Source organism: Piliocolobus tephrosceles, chromosome 7 (genome assembly GCF_002776525.5).
Source record: "Piliocolobus tephrosceles isolate RC106 chromosome 7, ASM277652v3, whole genome shotgun sequence".
Classification (NCBI taxonomy): domain Eukaryota; kingdom Metazoa; phylum Chordata; class Mammalia; order Primates; family Cercopithecidae; genus Piliocolobus; species Piliocolobus tephrosceles.
In genome coordinates, this window is record NC_045440.1 from 93885377 (window position 1) to 93904736 (window position 19360).

The following is a 19360-nucleotide window of genomic DNA, read 5'->3' on the forward strand; positions in this document are numbered from 1 at the left end:
GGTTCTGTTGTTCAAATTCGAAGGGGCGAATTGTTATGTTGGGAATAAGTTCATCTTCCGGGCAATGGCTCTGACCGCCTTTACCCACGTATGTGTCAGAGGAGCGTCCAACCATAACCACTTCTTGGTGGGGCAGGCAGATATTCCACCTTTAGAAATGTGCCCTAACATGCCAATACCTTCTTCATTTTGTTTTATCTCCCTTATCTCTTTTATGATCTTTTATGATCCGGACAACTTTTACTAACATGCTACCAGCCTTCCCCAATGTTCCCCCTTCTTGATCATTAGAGAAAAATTTGTCTTGCTACTTACCATCCCTGCTCCTCTTTTCTCCTAAGGAGAGTCTAGGATTTGCTGGCCTGATATTCAGACATTTTGTAATGCTGAATCACGAGAATGGAAAGAGACATACAAAAATAGGAAGAAAAGAGGAAAAGGGTAAGGATTCTAGATTGCTTGCTCTAGTCTAGACTTTATTGAGAAAAATCTGGATAATTGGAAAGTAGAGAGGACGTTTTAAAGAACTCAGGGAGGCTAAGATGTTGTACATATGAGAGTTAGGATGGAGAGAGAGAGGGAACCATGGAAAGATGTGCAAGAGAAATTGGCAAGAGGGTCCAGGTGAAAGGCTAAGGAGAAGCTATGAGATGGAGAATTGGGGAGAAAGGGAAGATAGTTTAAGAAATGTTGCTATGAACCAACATGGCACATGTATACATATGTAACAAACCTGCACATTTTGCACACGTACCTAGAACTTAAGTATAATAAAAATAATAATAAATAAAAATTTTAAAAAAGTAAAAAAGAAAGTTGCTATGATTTTGAAATATATTATAAATAATTATACATAAGATTGGAGTAGTGTTTTTTCTAAGTTTCTTCTGGTTCCTGGACTCTGAATACAGCTCAGTGTAGATACTAGGCTAGACTGATTCCCAATACTTAAGGGGATTCCACTGGCTCTCTTTTCCTCTCTAACTTTGCCATCAGCACTGGGCATTAGAAAGAGAAAATGTATGGGTGTCTTAGAACAATAAAAGCCTTGTACAAATTCCAAGTGTTATTATTTTCATCAGTGTTAGCTTTTGACTAAAGCATGTATCTTTTGAAATAATTGCTCCCTCTAAGTTCCTCTCCCTTCACTGATAAGCATGCATATAAGCATTATAACAATTTTGTCAGTGTTCAGGAGAGGAGATCCCTCTCATACCAGCTAGAGGCCTTTTGAAAATGTATTTACCAACATTTCACAAATTCAGTGTGGTTAGTGGAGGTCGGGAGCATGGGGATGATCTAGGGCAGCGGTTTTCAAAGGCTAGGCTGAGCCCATGATAAAATGTTTACTGACACATTGCAAAAGTTAAAAAAAAAAAAAAAGATAAAAGGACAATGTAGCAAATTTATCAGAAAGCCAAGTTCATTTAGTTTAAGTGATTATATTTCTATATTTTTTGTATTAAAATATCATTTCTTCTATGAAATGACAGTGTTAGTAGATGGTAATATTATGAGAGCAAAATATATGTAACCACTCTCTTTTAAGTGGTCTACATTCTTTGATGCTTTTTCTGATGTATGAAGCCCAGAAGATAAGGAATCACTAATTCAAGGCTCTGAGGCTGCAATGTTCTAAGTGCATCCTACAGACACAAAGGAACCTAACTTTCTATTAGTGTAACTTCTAATAATTAGCAAAGCTCTAATTTAACAAATTTAATTAGCAGAGATACATACAGAAAGATAATGCAGGTATTTTTAGTAGATGATTGTGCATTTCCAAACCAAGTGAAACTACTACTGCTAAACTTAGGAAGAATGTTAAGGAATGGTAAAGGGTTTTTATATGATTCATTAACTAGACTATAAGGTATTGAGGGTATCTTATTTGACTTTGACTATCTAGAAAGCAGCCCTGTACTTGGAGAAGTGCCACTGTTCAATGAATATTCATTTAATGAAATATACTTCAACCTGGAGAATGCACTAGTGGTGAATACATAAAAAAAGATGCAACTTATACAGTTAACCAAAGTATTTTTATTATCAAAAATGTTTAAAGCATAAAAGAAAATTCAAGCAGTAATTTAACAAACATCCATGTGCTTGCTACAGAAACAATTGCAAACAGTAATATTTTGTTTGATTTCATTGACAACTTTTTTTCTTTAAAGAATAAATATTTAAATGATGTTGAATTTCTTTTATCATCACCAATCACATTATCTCTTTCCCTTTGAGAATTAACTATTTTTCTGCAATTAGAATGCAGCATTCCAGGTATGCATCATTTCAGGCTATTTTAAAAAATGCATTCATAAAAAATATATAGTACTAATTTGTATTCTTTAAAAATAACTAAGTAGAATTTCTATTGTTATGCTTCTGCATTGATTTTTTACACATGATTTTAAAAATCTATTAGCTTTAAAATGTGTGTATCTAGTTAATTTTAACCTTTATAGAGTATTTGATAGTATGCATATCTTTAATATACTATAAATTGCCAAATTACCCTCCAAGATGTTTCCTAAATTTAAATTCCAGTCATACACACACACACACACACACACACACACACACACACACACACACACATATATTCTTGCTCATTTTTTTCAACTACATAACAGAAAAATACCCTGAACCCCAAACACTATTTGTTGGACATAACAGTTGTCATATCCCTCTCTTATTATTTTGAGATGGAGTCTCCCACTGTCACCCAAGCTGGAGTGCAGTGGCACAATCTCTGCTGACTGCAACCTCTGTCTCCTGGGTTCAGGCGATTTTCCTGCCTCAACCTCCAGAGCAGCTGGGATGACAGGTGTCTGCCATCTCGCCCACCTAATTTTTGTGGTTTTGGTAGAAACAGGGTTTCACCATGTTGGACAGGCTGGTCTCGAACCCCTGACCTCAGGTGATCCACCCACCCTGACCTCCAAAAGTGCTAGGATTACAGGCATGAGCACTATGCCCCGCCCTGTCAATTACTTAATTTACTTATTTAATAACTTTTAGATATACACTAAATAGTAACTTGAGGGTTGTTTTATACTGTCTTGATATTGTTCTTTGTTGAAACTGTTAGAAACAAAATGAGAGAACTTTATGACGTGGAACCTGTAGACCATAGATAACAAAAATTGACTATCAGTTGTATGATTATGAGAAAAACTTCTAAAATCTCTTTATATTATTTAATTGGGAGACAACTGACCAGATTACTCAAAGGGATAATGGGTTATCAAATTTTCACGAATTCAGTAATCTTAATGATGATTATTAAATTTCTATATTTGTAGAAGAAAACAATTCATAAATATACGATTGCACTATTAGTAACATATGCTCCAGTTTTCTATCAGTGGAGAAATATAGTAATTATCACTAGGACCATTCTCTGAAATTAAGAAGTACTGTAGATAAATAAGGAAAAGGAATGCCATTTATTTTTTAACACTCTAAAGGCAAATATATCTACTTATTATCCTTTTCCATAACCTGACACAATGACAATGGAATAGAAGGTTGTCACAGCATAATAGTACCTGTCTGGGAAATTAATACTGAGGTAAAGCCAAAGCATTTATCAAAAATATCTGTTGAAGTGAAGGGGAAATGGTTATTTTTTCAAAGTTGGAGACATTGATCCTGTGATAATGTTCTATTAAAATGACTTTATTTCTGTTACCCCAGTTGGCTGCTTTTGACATAATCATTTTTAAAAAATAGCATTTGATGTGCTCTGGTTCAACTTCTTTCTTAGGGATTTATTTACCAACATGTGCTTCCCTTTAACCCGTTGACACACGTATTTGAAGCCTTGAACAAGGTAAGAACAGGTCACCTCTATACATCTGCTATTCCTCCTTCCATGCCGGCATCTGAATTACTGAATTAAACTGAGAAGAGATGGAAGACTGATGTTTACCATTAAGGACACCAGTCTGTGCATTTCCTTCTCGTTTAGATGCCCACCTCAATTTCCACTGAATGACCTCTAGGAAAAGATCATTAATTCCACACCATTGATGGTTGTCTCTCTGGAGCCTAAAGAAAGAATAGCACTCCAGCTTCACTCTTATCCCTGTTTTATTGTAAAGCTGAAAATGTTTTATTGTAAACATGAAAACTTAGGATAGCCTCACATCGGCCAGCTCAACCTCTGTAATTTATCTCTTCGCAAATTAAAGTTTTCTACAAGCTTTCCATGCTTGAAAGTTTATAGATGTCTACAAGTATTTTTATATAAAGGGCTGCCATATTAATAGAATTTAAAAGTACAAAAGTAATGTGAAAATTATAAAGCATGATTTGGGAAATCACATTAAAGGCAGGACAGGTGTTTCAGTTATCTGTTTATTTCCACTGAGACCATCATGGAAATTTACATATAACACATTTTCAATAAATAGTCATTAAATGAGTTACTAAAAGAATGAGTCTGACAAAAATATAAATTTGTTTTTCATTTTTTATGAGATCTGAGCAAGCTACCTAGGATCTTGAGTACATCAGACTCTCCTTCTAACACGGGCATAGTGCTAAGCAAGAAAAAAGAAATGTTTCTTCAGTTTTAGAATCTAGCCTGAAGTGTCTCTAAGACAGAAATGTGTCAGTAGGTCTGGTCTATCATTGGATAAACTTTAGAAATACTCTCATGGAAGCTCTAATTTAAAGTGGCCTTTGCAGATAAGAGAAATCCCAACCCTTCAGAAGAACTTCATTTTTATGTCATAAAAGATAATATTCTAAACGTATGAAATAGTTCATCATTACATTTGATTCATTCTCTATGTATTTTTATTTGTTAAAATGTTTGCTACCTTATCAATTAGGTAAAATGTATCATTTGTTTTAAACAATATAACAAAACATTGGCCCAATAAATCTTGACCTAAGTTTCGTGTTTTACACGCACATGCACACACACAAATAATACACAAAAGTGTTTCTAGGAATTATAGCTCTAATCTTTGGTTACTTTCACATGAGTGACATCTTAGCACAAGCCACACATAAATTAGAGACAGCAATTTGGTCCTATGAAAATATAATAGAAGTACATAAAGTACAATCGACAGTAAGACATTTGTTGTATAATAGCTTACCAGCCTTTCTATAATATGTACCCAGTGGCTGCTCAACAAATATTAATTGATGATAATGATTATTTGCAAAAGTCACTGAACTTCCTTCAAGAAATAAAACCATAATGAATATCTGGTATGTGAATTGTGTTTCACCTGAGGGAAGAACTGGTAAACAGAGGCACTGTGCATTGCTTATAGGTGATCACCAGTTTTCTATGGCTCATAAGACGGTTTTCTTCCTTTGTACCATGGTGTTTTATATCTTGAGCCTCACATACCACCCACCTCCTGCGTAAAATTTACACAAGCATTGAAAGATTGTGGAATACCCAAGGAAATCATTTTTCAGTCGATTGAGTTCTTAATGGAAAAAGCTCTCTGAATGCTATCTTACAAATTAGAAGATCCCCTGCTTTCTAAATAGTTCAATTGAAACCAGCTTTGTATTTATCCTCCGGGTCATTCAGGCTGAAATGTTGTTAAGTCTTAAGTCCAAAAGTCAGACTTTTAAAGGTAAAATGTCAAGTCCTTTTAGGCTTCAACTGACCTTTTAAACCAGATTAGGGATTTGAAGCATTACACATGGATTTCTACATTTTATATCCTCATATTTAACAAATGATCAAATATAACTCCCAAGAATACTATTTTTACAAGCTTGACATTTCGGGTCTGAGAGGTGGCTGTCTGACTCTTTTTACATAAATTTATTGGTAGGGGATTCAGTGAATACTTTGGTCTTTCTCACCTTCATTTAACTGAAGAAACTTTGTATTTTTTCCTGTATGGTGGACAATAGCCAATGTCTTAAAATCATCACTAAAAGATGCAAAATTGCCAAGTCTTTGTATCTCTTTAACTCAAGGTTAAAGTAGAGTAAGTAACAGATTCTTTGTAATGAATCATGTCCAATACATATTCCAAATCGCAACTGTCTTGAGCCCTTACTTATCCTTTGTTCTCTACAGGATTTTGCCCACAAGTAGTTCATGGTATTGAATTTCCTTGATCCTTCGTCCTGGAACTATTTGCTATTGTTGCTCTTCTACCTTGGTTCTTAGCCTTGGCTAAGCATTAGTCATCTAGAGAGATTTAAAAAAAATGCCCAAGCTGAACTCCAGATTAACTAAATCAGAATCTCTGGGACTTGGACCCTGGCATCAGAGTTTTTAATGCTTTCCGGGTAATTCCTCCTGTGTGGCCAAGGTTTTACACCACCCCACAGAACTCAACTATGTAGTAATAGATATTCATAAAGTTACTAGGAATAGTTTAATTGTGAAAACAAGGAGTGAGAGGATTTATTTGTGCACCTTGTATTTAACTTCCAATATTTGACAGGGAAGGCCCCAATATCTATTTATTTAACAAGTATTATTTAACAAGTATTTAACAAGTATAATTGAGATCCTTTCATATGTAGGACAGCAGAGGGAACACAGTGGTCCTTGCCTTGATGTGTAGTGTTCAGTAGGATACATAGAAGAATATGCATAAGAACGTCATACACATTTCAGACTCTCAGACTTTTCCATGGGCTGCGGTTAGCAAGATTTATGATTTCCGGAAAGTTAAAGTAAGGACACACAAGCTAACACTGCATCCCAACCCTCAACTCCTATGTGGTTCCATACAACTCTTTACTAACTCCTGCATCTTTTCATGAAGTCAAGATAATAATCACAGGGAAGAATACTCTTTTTCAAGACTCTCTATTTTTTGTAGGCTTCCTTTTACTCAATGACAAGTGCAACAGCAACTGTACAATGCAGATGTGCTTCTGAATCCCCATGACAATCTCACTCATCGCAGGAAGTGATGCTTGCTGTAATGAAGAAGGCTCTGTATAAAGCTATTAGTGACCGTACTATTACTTAAGAGCAGAAAATAAGTGCCAGCGAAGATGAGAAGACTGAATTGCTCATGAATTACATCATTCATTTTAAATGGGAATCAAATGCTCAAAAGGGCCAATTGAGGCACACAGACCCTGAGTGTGGATCATTTTACATGACTATAGACTGCCTTTCAGCTGACTACCATAATGCCAAAAGAAATCACTTAACTGGGAACTCAAACCATCTGATTCTTAGTACAGCTTTGAAGGGCTTTGCTTGTGTGTTGACTTCCTGTTTGGTTTGAGTCTTTAGGTCCTAAAGTCCTCTGGATTTTTGCTGGGCATACTAAGATAGGTGAAGGAGTCCCCAAGGCACACCTTAAAAGTCATTTTGAAATGGGCCATTCATAGTCTGTTAAATTGGAAAAATTCCGATGTGAGAGCCTGAAAGAGAGTGCATTTGGCCTGTATCTTGAATAATAAATATGAATTCCAGTGTTACATGGAAAGAGTCTTCTTTAAGTTTAAGGGCACAGTATAAGCAAAGACAGGTAGAAGTAAATTAGAGGGCAAATTCAAAAAACAAGGAATTGTCCATTCGTGCTGTTGTAACAACACAGTGACATTAACAAAATGGAAGCTACAGAAAAAAATGTTTTGTTTTATCTTGGACAATGTTGAGCATGGTTTGAATTACTCTCTGTACATATTGCAATATTTTTTAAGAGGGCCAAATAGGTAATCTAGCTCAAATCTATAATCTTATGGGGGAAAAAAAGCCAAAACAAACAATGAAGGAAAGAAAGAAATGTGGAGAACATCACAGAACTAGAGGCAAAAGACAGATGCCCTGAGTTTTTCCACTGAAATAGCCGATCTTAAAAAACCCATATCTACCTTTAAATCCCAACTATTTCTATGTCAGGCCACAGAAGCATGCTAAAAATAAATGCATATATCTTTGACAATAATTTTTAAATAGTCATTTTAAATGAACATTATCATTGGAAAATGTCACAAAATCTTAATTTCTAGCAATAACAAATGACAATAGCAACTCAACCCACATAACTTAGAGAAGTGATTTCAGGTCAATCATTACCACACATTTTGGAAGCAGTTCACTTGCAACATTACTGGTCTCTCTATGGGGAATGCAATCACTTCTGTTTTTCCTAGTGGATACTCCTCTGCATTAACAATAATTTGCTCATTTGAATTGCACTAAAGACCATTATCAGACTCAAAAGAGTAAAGTAAAAAAAAAGTACATAATGACCACTTCATTTTCATTGCCAGTTATGCATTCTTTTTCAGTTTACCTACTACTATTTCATTGTTGTTGTTTTTGTCAGATTGTTATTTCTCAGAAAAAAGTGGACATATTATTTTTAAAAATCATAGTTCCAAAACAAAATATGTTACAGGATACACCCATACTGGAAATACATATTATTGTTAATGATTTATTTTAGTGTATGTTCAAATCCAAAAGATAGTTCAGGTAACACTTATTTATCTTCCATGGAACATGAATATAGAAGTTATAGTTTAGATTCAAATAACAACTTTTTGAAGGTTGTAGTTGAACCAAATGTCTGAGAGAGTGTAGAGATTGCACACTCATCTCTCCAGGATGATTTATATACAATCTTGTCTGGTAGAAGACAAGAGCTCGATTTCTCAGAGTCTCTCTCAAAATGCAATTAGAATAATAGATGTTTCAATATTTTCATGAACTCTCACCTCCTTCATTTTCTTTGGCTAGAATTAAAAGGCTTTATAGATGAAAGATGCTGAGATTGCTATCAATAATTAATAGCACAATATTATTTTCAAACAATCTGTGAAAAAGTTAAAGGATTTTAGTGTCATATGAAAATAACATTGAGGGTCTCTGTATGGAAGAATTAGTTAACAATTATCTACGTGACATTTCCTGCACTGAAATGGGATACACGGTGTACTACTAATGACATGATGGTGAATTAATTCTTCCTAGCTCTACACTTGCATTTAATATAGTAGTCACTAGGTTCATGACCATACCTTTTATACACAGAAAAACAGAAAAGGGGAATAATAGCTATGAAATACAATCTTTGCTCTTTTGGTGAATGCTATATCCTTGCTGGGTAAAACAGCCAACATAGTCTTACTTTTTACTTCAAACTGAAGTAAGCAGTGCAGCATAGGAGCTGAAAGGCTGAGGCCTGGGAACATAAAGATATGTAAATTATATTTCGTGTGCTAAAGAAACTCAAAACTAATTGGAGGTTACCGACAATTAGAATTAAATGTGATAATAGAATTGCAGTCAATAGTTCAGAATTTAAACTTGGAAAGAAGTGGTTTTAAATCCTGGCTCTTTTATTTCAGTGGTATATATATACACACACACACACACACACACACACACACATATATATATATTCAGTTCAATATATGTTAACTATAATGCAAATTAGTTATAGTGCCTTCATCTGTATCATAGTTAACGTATATTGAGTCCTTCTCCATTAAGTATCACACATTCTTCTAAGGATATCCTGTGTATCAATCATTCAGTTCTCACAATAACCATTTCATCACTCTCATTTTGTGGATGATGAATCTGAGGCATCTGGAGTTTATGTAACTCATCCTAGGTATGAGAGCTGGGAGACAGTAGAGTTGACATTCGAACAAAAACAGCTTACTTATTAGCAATAGTACCTGCCTGCTAGGTAAGCATGAAAGATGATGATGAGATCAGAACAATGAAGTGATTAGCACAGAGCTTGGCACAAAATAAACACTGTACATTTGACATATATTTATCAACATTATCACTGTCATTGCTGTTGTTGATGTTACCACGATTATTACTAATACTCCATCTACTTGTATACAGAAGAAATTCAAAAGGGAGAGATTATATATTAATAATACAACTGGCTTGACTAAGCAAAGCTGAATAAATTTTTCATATTAAATAGACTGACATTAATTTCCAGTAATTATAGCAAATACAAACTAGTGAACATTTCAAAGTTTGTCTTTCTTAAAAATTGTTATTTTCCTTTAATCCCACTGCAACTCCCTGTTTGGAGGCATTTTCCTCCTATTAGCACTTTCATAGAAAAAAAAAAAAAAAAGTCACTCAGAGCAGGTAAGGAATGAATTGTAAAGTGATCAAGATACTTAGTTGGCAAACCCAGAAATTTGAAAGGGCTTTCTGATATTTACTAGCTTTTAGAAAGACTGAGTATGAATGACAAATATTCATGCTATGTAAAAATACTCAGTGAATTCAGGAAAGGAAGAGGCATAACACCTCTCCCAAATTCAACATTGGTAATTTTGCATCATTTGGATTTTAAAAATAGCTTGTTTTAATTCGTATTTTAATTTTTTGCTTGGTAAGTCTTATTTGGAAATAGAAAGAAGGCAGTGGTGTCTATTTCAACTTTAAACATAACTTGAGTGTGCTCAAGATGCTCAGTCTTCCTGAAAAGCAATTGTTTAATCTATAAAATATAGAAATTCTCTCCCCCAAATTTAGTAGTATAAATTTTAATTAAATAATATCAGATAAATATCATGAGATCCATAAATGAAAGATGTTTCAGACAGTTGATAATTTTTTTTTATTATTATGCCTGTCCTGGAAGACCTAAGAGGGTTGATTTATTCCTGTTAATAATTCTCATTCTTTCTGAATAATTGTAGGATCAAACATGCTGGCACCACAGGGAAATGTTCCAGCCAGCTGGGAACACTGCTTGGCTCTTATATCTTTTCTTTCTTTAGTCTTTAAGTTTCAGTCTACACATTTCCTGCTGTTCTGGTCTGTGGTTTAGCAATAAAAATTAAGGATTTTCATTTTCTCTCTCTCTTTTTAATTAGCACTCTATTTCACTTGTTATCATAAATAATTTTTTTAACAGAGACATTGCAATATTTATAAAATTTGCCAATAACAGGAATGACAATGCAAGCATCAATTTTAAGGTGTGAGTTATTTAAATGTGTGAGATCCTGAGCAAATTGTAGGAAAGGGAAGGGCTGTGTGGTCCAGGTATGCTGGCATAGATGGCTCCTGGTGGCTAGAGTCTAGGACATCAGTTTTCTCTGTGTTGGCTTGGGAGCCAAATTCTGATTTTAACTTTCTTCTTGACAATGAGATTTCCCTGAAAATTTAGACATTACTTCGCTGAACTGATTTTAAACTAATATTTCTGTTTGAGATATTTATATGTTTAAAAGAGGTACAGCAAAATAACCAAATAGAAAGTGGAAGTTTCAAGCAATGCTATTTATCAGACAAATCCGAACTTGAGATTTTAAAAGAACTGCTATATTGATTTTTTGATAATATTTAAAGATGGATAAATTTCAGTTACCTCTATTGAATCTGCTATTCAGTGCTTCTTACGCTCAAAAATTCTCACTCACCCACTCTCTTTCACACCCACCCCACACACCCTCCAGACCCACTCTTCACCTCCACTTCCACACACTTTTATTCAGTATAAACCCAGAATCTTACATTTCTCTCCATTACTGAAATGCAGACGAGAAAACACACCTTTCTTCCAAACCTAGTGCACCACTGTTAAAAATGCTCTGCAGACCTACATTTAAAGTCCACTACTACCAAAACAATTTACAACTTGCAAGCCCCAATGGAAAAGGACAAATATTAATATAAAGACAAGATTTTCTTGCGAAGAAAAGAACAAAAAGAACAAAATGATTTTAATAGGCCATGAAAAGAACGTTAGTAACAGCAAATTTGAATCCCGTCTAGCAAGTTTATTGAGTATTTTCACAAGTGAATTATGCATTCAGAGAATCACAGATACTGGAAATGTCATCACAGAGATTTAAGATTATGATCTGATGAGCCAAGTCTTTGCCCTACCCAATTTTCTATCATAGTGTTATCTTCCGGAAAGTTTGCAAGAACTGAATGCATATGCTTGACCAAAGAACACAAGTTACCTCCCATAATAAGCCATATGCAACATCATCATGGCTGTATGCCATGATTCTATTTTTATACCCCTGAACATTTGTTTTCTGATGTCTTGTGAAACCTGAACATTTTCCCCTGCCTTAATTTTCATGTGGGTACACTCTTCTTCACTTGAATTTCTCTGTACTTTTTGGTGCACAGAGTGGGTGAATGCCAATCAAAACATGGCAATAATCCTTCAGACAGCAAGAAACTGTGGCAAGGCTTGAGGGACTACAATCTGAAAATTGTTGGAAGAAGAAGAAGGAGCAGAGGAAGAGGAAGAGGAAGAAGAAGAAGAAGAGGAAGAAGAAGAAAAAGAAGAAGAAGAGGAGGAGAAGGAGGAGGAGGAGGAGAGTCTTCTGCCAAGACTACCATGGCTTCTTTTGGTTGGAAGGACATCTCCTCATCTGTGACAACAGTGACAATATAATTTTTAACCCAAGGTAAAGGCACCATCTTAGACCAACTCTACCTGGCATTATCATTGTTGAAGTACTAATTCTCTCTACTGTTAGGGGTAATATAAGGGAAATATTTGAAATGGTTTCTAATTGTATGATTTATCTTACCAGCAGAAACCATCCAGAGAATTTATGATCTTAACTATGACTCATGCTTTATTAAAAGAATCTGTGAGGCCAGGCGCGGTGGCTCACCCCTGTTATCCCAGCACTTTGGGAGGCCAAGGTGGGTGGATCACGAGGTCAGGAGATCGAGACCATCCTGGCTAACACAGTGAAACCCCAACTCTATCAAAAAAAAAAAAAAAATAGCCGGGCGTGGTGGCAGGCACCTGTAGTCCCAGCTACTCAGGAGGCTGAGGCAGGAGAATGGCATGAACTGGAAGGTGGAGTTTGCAGTGAGCCGAGATCCGCGCCACTGCACTCCAGCCTGGGTGACAGTGAGGCTCCATCTCAAAAAAAAAGAATCTGTGAGATGGTCATATAATAAACATAATTATATATAATATAATATTTTCACATTATATTATATATAATTTAATATATAACATCTATTATATATATACTTCAAAAAATTTTTAAAGACAAAATTATAAATATTTGCAAAGAAAAATATATTTTTAAAGACCACTCCAAGCCTCAAATAAAATGAGATCTCTATTACCAAAAGACTAACCTGAGTATATCTTATATATATTAAATCAGCACCTTTTTAGTCATCTTATGGTAATAGAAATAAATCATTTAAATAATTATTGACGTTAACAGTTGCAATTATGATCTACTTTAGAAGATGGAGATCTTCATTTTTTCACTTTACTTAACTCCCTGTGTGTTCTGAGACACAGAAAGAGGTTGTCTCCTCATCACTTCACATTTTAATACCAGCATAATAAAGTTGTCCAACGAATTTACAGATAGTCATAGGTATTTTAAACTTAAGGAAAAGTTGGAAGTGATAATCTACAGAATGGACTTCAGTAGCTGTTGATAGGTAATGGTTGTTTTATCAATAATACTTGGACCAAAAAAGCACAAGCATTAATCAAAAAGAGATATATGGTCATGATATGCAGATACCTGAATTTGACTTCAAATCTGCCTTAGCTATATTACTCAAGGTAAATTTCAATTCGGATGAGTAGACAATGTTGTCATAAAAATTAGGTGACAAAGGTCAGGCTAAACTGTCTACAATCTAGACTCCTTAGTATATTTCAGTCACTCAGGTAAACGAAAGACAATGTGAAAAACAGAAATTGTGGAAAGAAGACATGCCTTACAAAATAACATGCACAGGTCACACCAATGGTGTTAGTAAAATTCAAAGAAGGATGACACTTTTCAGAAGATTAGCTGTAATAAAATAGCTCAACAAACACAACAGTTACACTGGCTACAGTAATAGGGAGATAGAAGAAGTCAAAATGCTCCATGAGGCAGAAACTCTATCTTGTTCCTCACTGTGTCCCCAGTGCCTAGGAAAGTGGTAATTAGCAACTACTTATTGGATTAATGTATAAAAATATTCACATCAAATGCAGGCAACCTTTCTTGTTTCAAAATTTTGACATCTTCCCATGATGGTGTAAGTTGCTAAATTAGAGGAAGTTGGGTAAAGGACACAGAGGAACATTCTGTATTATCTTTGCAATCCTGCTGTAAATCAAGAACTGTCTCAAAATAAAAAGTATTTGTAAAAGGTTTTGCTATGGAGAATTAAAAGAATAGTGAGATGAGAAGGACCACCTGCCCTGGCCCCTTCACTGGTGTCTTTGTAATGGTGGCAGCATCTTTTCAGGGAAATCCCAGAAACAACCCAAAGAAGTAATAGGAAATTAAGATAACGAGCAACAGCACACAAACTATATTCATCCTCTGAGGATCTTCAGAATATGAGCAGAAAGATCTAATTTTTGCAATTAAATACGACAATGGATTAAACTACTCTTACTATGTATTAATATGTTGGTTATTAATGTAAAAATGGCTCTGAGTGGCTGAGAAAAGAGATACAGTTAGGTTAGATCAACATTTGTAATTTTGACTCTACTCAATGTAGAAAGTATGCAACTTATGGCTTTACTCAGTGTAAGGAAAGGTGTTTTATTAAGAAAGAAAAAAAGGAATAAGGAAATAGAAAAAAAGGCAGGGAGGATGGAAGAAAGAAAGGAAGGATGGAAGGAAAGGGAGAGGGAACGACAGTGAACAGAAGTCCCACGGAATTCTCCCTAATAAAGGATGTACTCAGTCCTTCTATCAAAACCTAAGAATAAAGGAAAGCTGTCAATCTAAAAGCTCTCAGGATACAGGCCATTAATATAAAGACTTTAAATTTAAATTTGGAAAATAATTTTCTACAACAGTCATTTTTAAAGCATTTAAAAATAGATACCATTTTACAAGTGTGATTTGTGGGGCTGAGGATGGAGCATTCTTTATTGTATGCAACAGACTGAGTTACGTGGCTACAATATCACTGGAGAAGCTGCTGTAGCTTGTTAGACCATGTACTTAGGGCACTGGACTCTGAACTCTTTATTTTTTAATAGTATTTTACATGTATAAAACAAATTCAAGATTTGGATTTATATGCTTTATTCACTAGAAGCGTCATTTTCCAGAGTGATCTTTTCTTTCAAAACCAAAGAGTAAAATAAACAACCAAACAAAAAGCCATGATGTCACTTTTGGCACATTATAGTCTGTACTTGTCATCAAATCAATTGATCCTTCCTTGATGGATGAAATCCCTCTAGGCCTTGATTATTGTGACATTTAGAAAGTCAGTTCTTCAAGTCAATTTACTTCAGTAGATATGAGTTTAGCCTTCAAACTTTATCAGTTCCCCAATTTGCCTAATATTTTTATTATTGCCTGTGTTTTATTTTTACCTTATTCTCAGGCTGCTTAATATACGTAACAAATATGTTGTGCATGTATGTATGTTACACAGTTCTTTTCACTTTATCCTTCCTATATCCAGGGTTGGAGTGCTTTTGTTGGTTACTTTTTCATATAAAGCAACATTTATTGTCATTGTTCAAACATCTTAGGCTGCGTTGATAATACAGAATATGAATCATTGCATAAAAATACATCAGTGTTCCTTATAGAGAATAGACAAGGTTGCCTAACAATGCAGAGTCACCCAAACTAAGAAAGGCTTGGTGGCCAAGAATGAAAACTAGGCAAATCAACAGAACGAGAAAAAATAACCTAACAAACAAAAATGTCCACCATATTCAGGACAGTCAATATTAAGAAAATATGGGGAAGGCAGAGAGTATAATAGAGCTACTCCACTGTGGAACTGCCTTTCCTGAAAAGGAAGAGTTCTCAACTTACTCTTCAGTGATACGTTTCTACCCTCTGCTGCTATCCACCCTGCCATCTTATTCTTTATTCTCCAAATCACGGGTGATACTTTTTGGCAGGGGTAGACATTGACTATTCCATATATAAGGGATATCAATCTTTGTTGGCAAGATGGAGAGAGACCAAAGAAAAAGTAGTACCTCCAAAGAAAAAAAAAAAAAAACCAGTGATTTACTCTGTATTAGTTATATTGTACCGTGTAACAAATTCCTCCCAAAGCTTAAGACCTTACAAAGATAAACATTAATATTTTCACAATGGCTATGAGTCATCAATCAGGGCCTGACTTAGCTGCATGCTCTGGCTCAGGGCCTCCCACAAGGTTGCAATCCAGATGTTGGCCAGGGCTGTAGTCATTTCAAGGCTTGACTAGGGGATGATCCACTTCCAAGCTCACTCATGCGGCTGTTGGCTGATTGATCCTCCTCGCCGTTTGTTGGATTGAAGGCTTCAGTTCAATACTGACTATTGACCTTAGTACATAAGCATCTCCATAGTGCAGCTTCCAACATGACAGCTGGTTTCATCAAAGCAAGAGAGAAAGAGGCATGTACAAGCAAGACAAAATCACAATCTTTTACAACTGATTCTCAGAAGTGATGTCCTATCTCTTCTATTACATTCTGTTCCTTAGAAATAAATCACTAGGTCCAGCCCACAAGAGAGTATTGGAATGCAAGAGAGTGTGCCAGTGGGTTAATACCAGGAAGCAGGATCATTGGAGTCCATTTTAGAAGTAGCCTATCGTATACCACAGATCTGCCCCCTCTAGCCCGAGCGAGGCTGGAACAACTGATACTTAATTACTTCTATTTAGAAGGAACCTACAATAAATTACTGTTTTAAGCACTATAGCAAGTGCTACATCTTTTGCTTGACTTTTGAGGCTCTCATATTGTGGTTTCATTTTCCCTAATCAATCTCATTTGGCACCATGTGGAATGTTCTCCATACATTCCACCTCTACACTTCGTCTCCAACTCTGAGAAACAGTCTGTTTCCTCTTTGAAGCACCTTTTGATGTCTAACTATGGTAGCATTCTTTTTTTAAAAAAAACACTGTGACATGGCTGGTACTTAGTGTACATTCTAGTTTAAGATATCAGTTTGCTAGTTGCGTTTTTTAAATTAGTCCATAAAGGCAGTTCTTAAGAGCAGTGTCCTAGTGTCCTAATTTTATGTTTCTTCCTGTTATCTGATAATGCTGAAAATAATTTTTAGCAACATTGGCATTTAATACATTCTTGACTGGTATATATGATTTCCTCTGGCTGCCACAACAAATTATCACAAACTTGATGGCTTAAAACAGCACACACTTATTTTCTAACAGTTCTGAACATCAAAAGCCTGAAATAAATTTTACTAGACCACAATCAAGGTGTTGATAGGGTTGCACACCCTCTGGAAGCTTTAGAGAAGAATTTCTTTCACCATCTTTTCCACCTTCCAGAGCTTCATTCGTTGCATTCAAAGTTAGCAGCATGGCATCTTGCTTCAGTGGTCAGATTGTCTTCTGTGTGAAGTCTCCCTCTGCTTCCCTCTTCCTAAGACACTTGTGATTCCATTTAGGTTCATCCATATAATCCAAGGTAATGTTCTTAAGATCCTTAATCACAACTACAATGTCCCATCCAAGGAAACATTCACAGGTTTTGAGGATTAGGGGCTGGATATCTTTAGGAAGCCATTGTTCATCTTACCATGACCAAATAGGACAGTGGCAAAGGAGGGAGAAAGACCTTTTTTGGACAGTGAAGTTCTCTGAACTCTCTTCCCAGTTTTATCTTATTGCACGTAAGACTATTCTCCCATTATGAGCATGATTATTATCAAGATAGCTGAACTATAAGTAAAGAAAACATCACCTGGTAGAAAGGAAAAATAGGAGCAATTAACTTCACTGACTATCACAGAATCAAAAGTACCCAGCAGCAAATAGCAAACTCACTTCTTTATCACATTGAGTCTGATACAACCCCTCCTATGCTTTCCTCCATATTCCCTTCATGGATCAGCACTGGTTCATTGTAACTATCATCATTACTATGTCAATATCTGACACTTGACATCAAGGATTCATAGCAAGAAGATAATGGAAATACACAACACACCAGACGCCCAAAAGATAGCAGTATGTTATCAAGTTGGATGAACAATGAGATGTTTTAGTACACATAGGCCACAGTACTCTAGAGGAAGCGCTAATCACTTCAAATTGAGTCAGTATCTTAAACTCCTAGCATCAAAAGGAGTTAGCAAATATTCCCCGAAAATATATTTTCATATCTCGTTAATAACTCATGTTAGACTCCTACTTATTTTTAAATTTTTAGTTTAAGATACTTCCAAAGATCATTCCAGATCTATCTAATGGAGAAAGTGTCTTTCCGTTTTGGTTTATACTGCATTGACATCTCAGTAAGGTTATCCAAGAGAGTCTCCTGATTTCCATTTCCCAATTTACAAATAATATAATATTTTTTGAAACAGAGTCTCTCTCTGTCACCAGGATGGAGTGCAAGGCGTGATCGCAGCTCATCACAACCTCCGCCTCCCGGATTCAAGGGATTCTCCTGCCTCAGCCTCCCGAGCAGCTGGGACTACAGGCACACGCCACCATGCCCAGCTAATTTTTGTATTTTTAGTAGAGACGGGTTTTTACCATGTTGGCCAGGATGGTCTCTATCTCTTGACCTCGTGATCTGCCTGCCTCGGCCTCCCAAAATGCTGAGATTACAGGCGTGAGCTACCACGCCAGGTCACCTTCTCTTTTAATGAAGATAATTTGCCTTCAAGCCTTATTTGTTATCTGATTTAACACAACTTAATTAAAACACTGTAGTCCTGTTGCTCCACATATCTACATGTTGGGATAGGTGGTCTCCAGGGCCTTCCTGCTGTAAGGTCCCACTCAAATCACCCAAGAGAATAGAATCAGGCAGGGGCTAGAGCTATGAGCCCAAACTGTACTCCAAAATTCTTTCCTAAAGACCTGAAAGCTCTAATTCTCCAATAAACTTATTTTAGAGATGTGCCTGGGGTGGGGATAGGGCAGGGCAGGAATAAACAGCTATCCAAACACCAGAGAATGGCAGGATTTCAGCCAGATCTTCCCATTTCCTACCATAAAGCACCAGAAAACCATCCTTGATGAAGCTGATAAAAGATTTGAGAACATTTCTATAAATGGAATAAAGTAGTGTCACCTAAAGTGTATCAATTCTATATTTATATATCTCTATATGTTTAATATTCAGTAAACCTTAAATGAAGAACGCAAGCACTCCGAAGTGTCCAGGACCTGCCAGTCAAGTCCACACCCAATTGGATGGATCACTGTTATTAAGAGAGGAGACTTTAAGACACAGAATTCTGGGTTTAGGGGTCGGGAACAACTGAACACAAGTAAACTGTTTACTCAAAACACAAAGAGACAATGTTGCTGAAGGAAGAGTAAGGTACATAAGAGAGGAAAAATGTTGGAATGGTGCCATTTTCCAGAAAGCAAGGAACGTAAATCCTGAGGCCAGAAAGACTGAGAGGTTTGGAAATGTGGTGTAAGATGGAGTAGGGAAGGTGG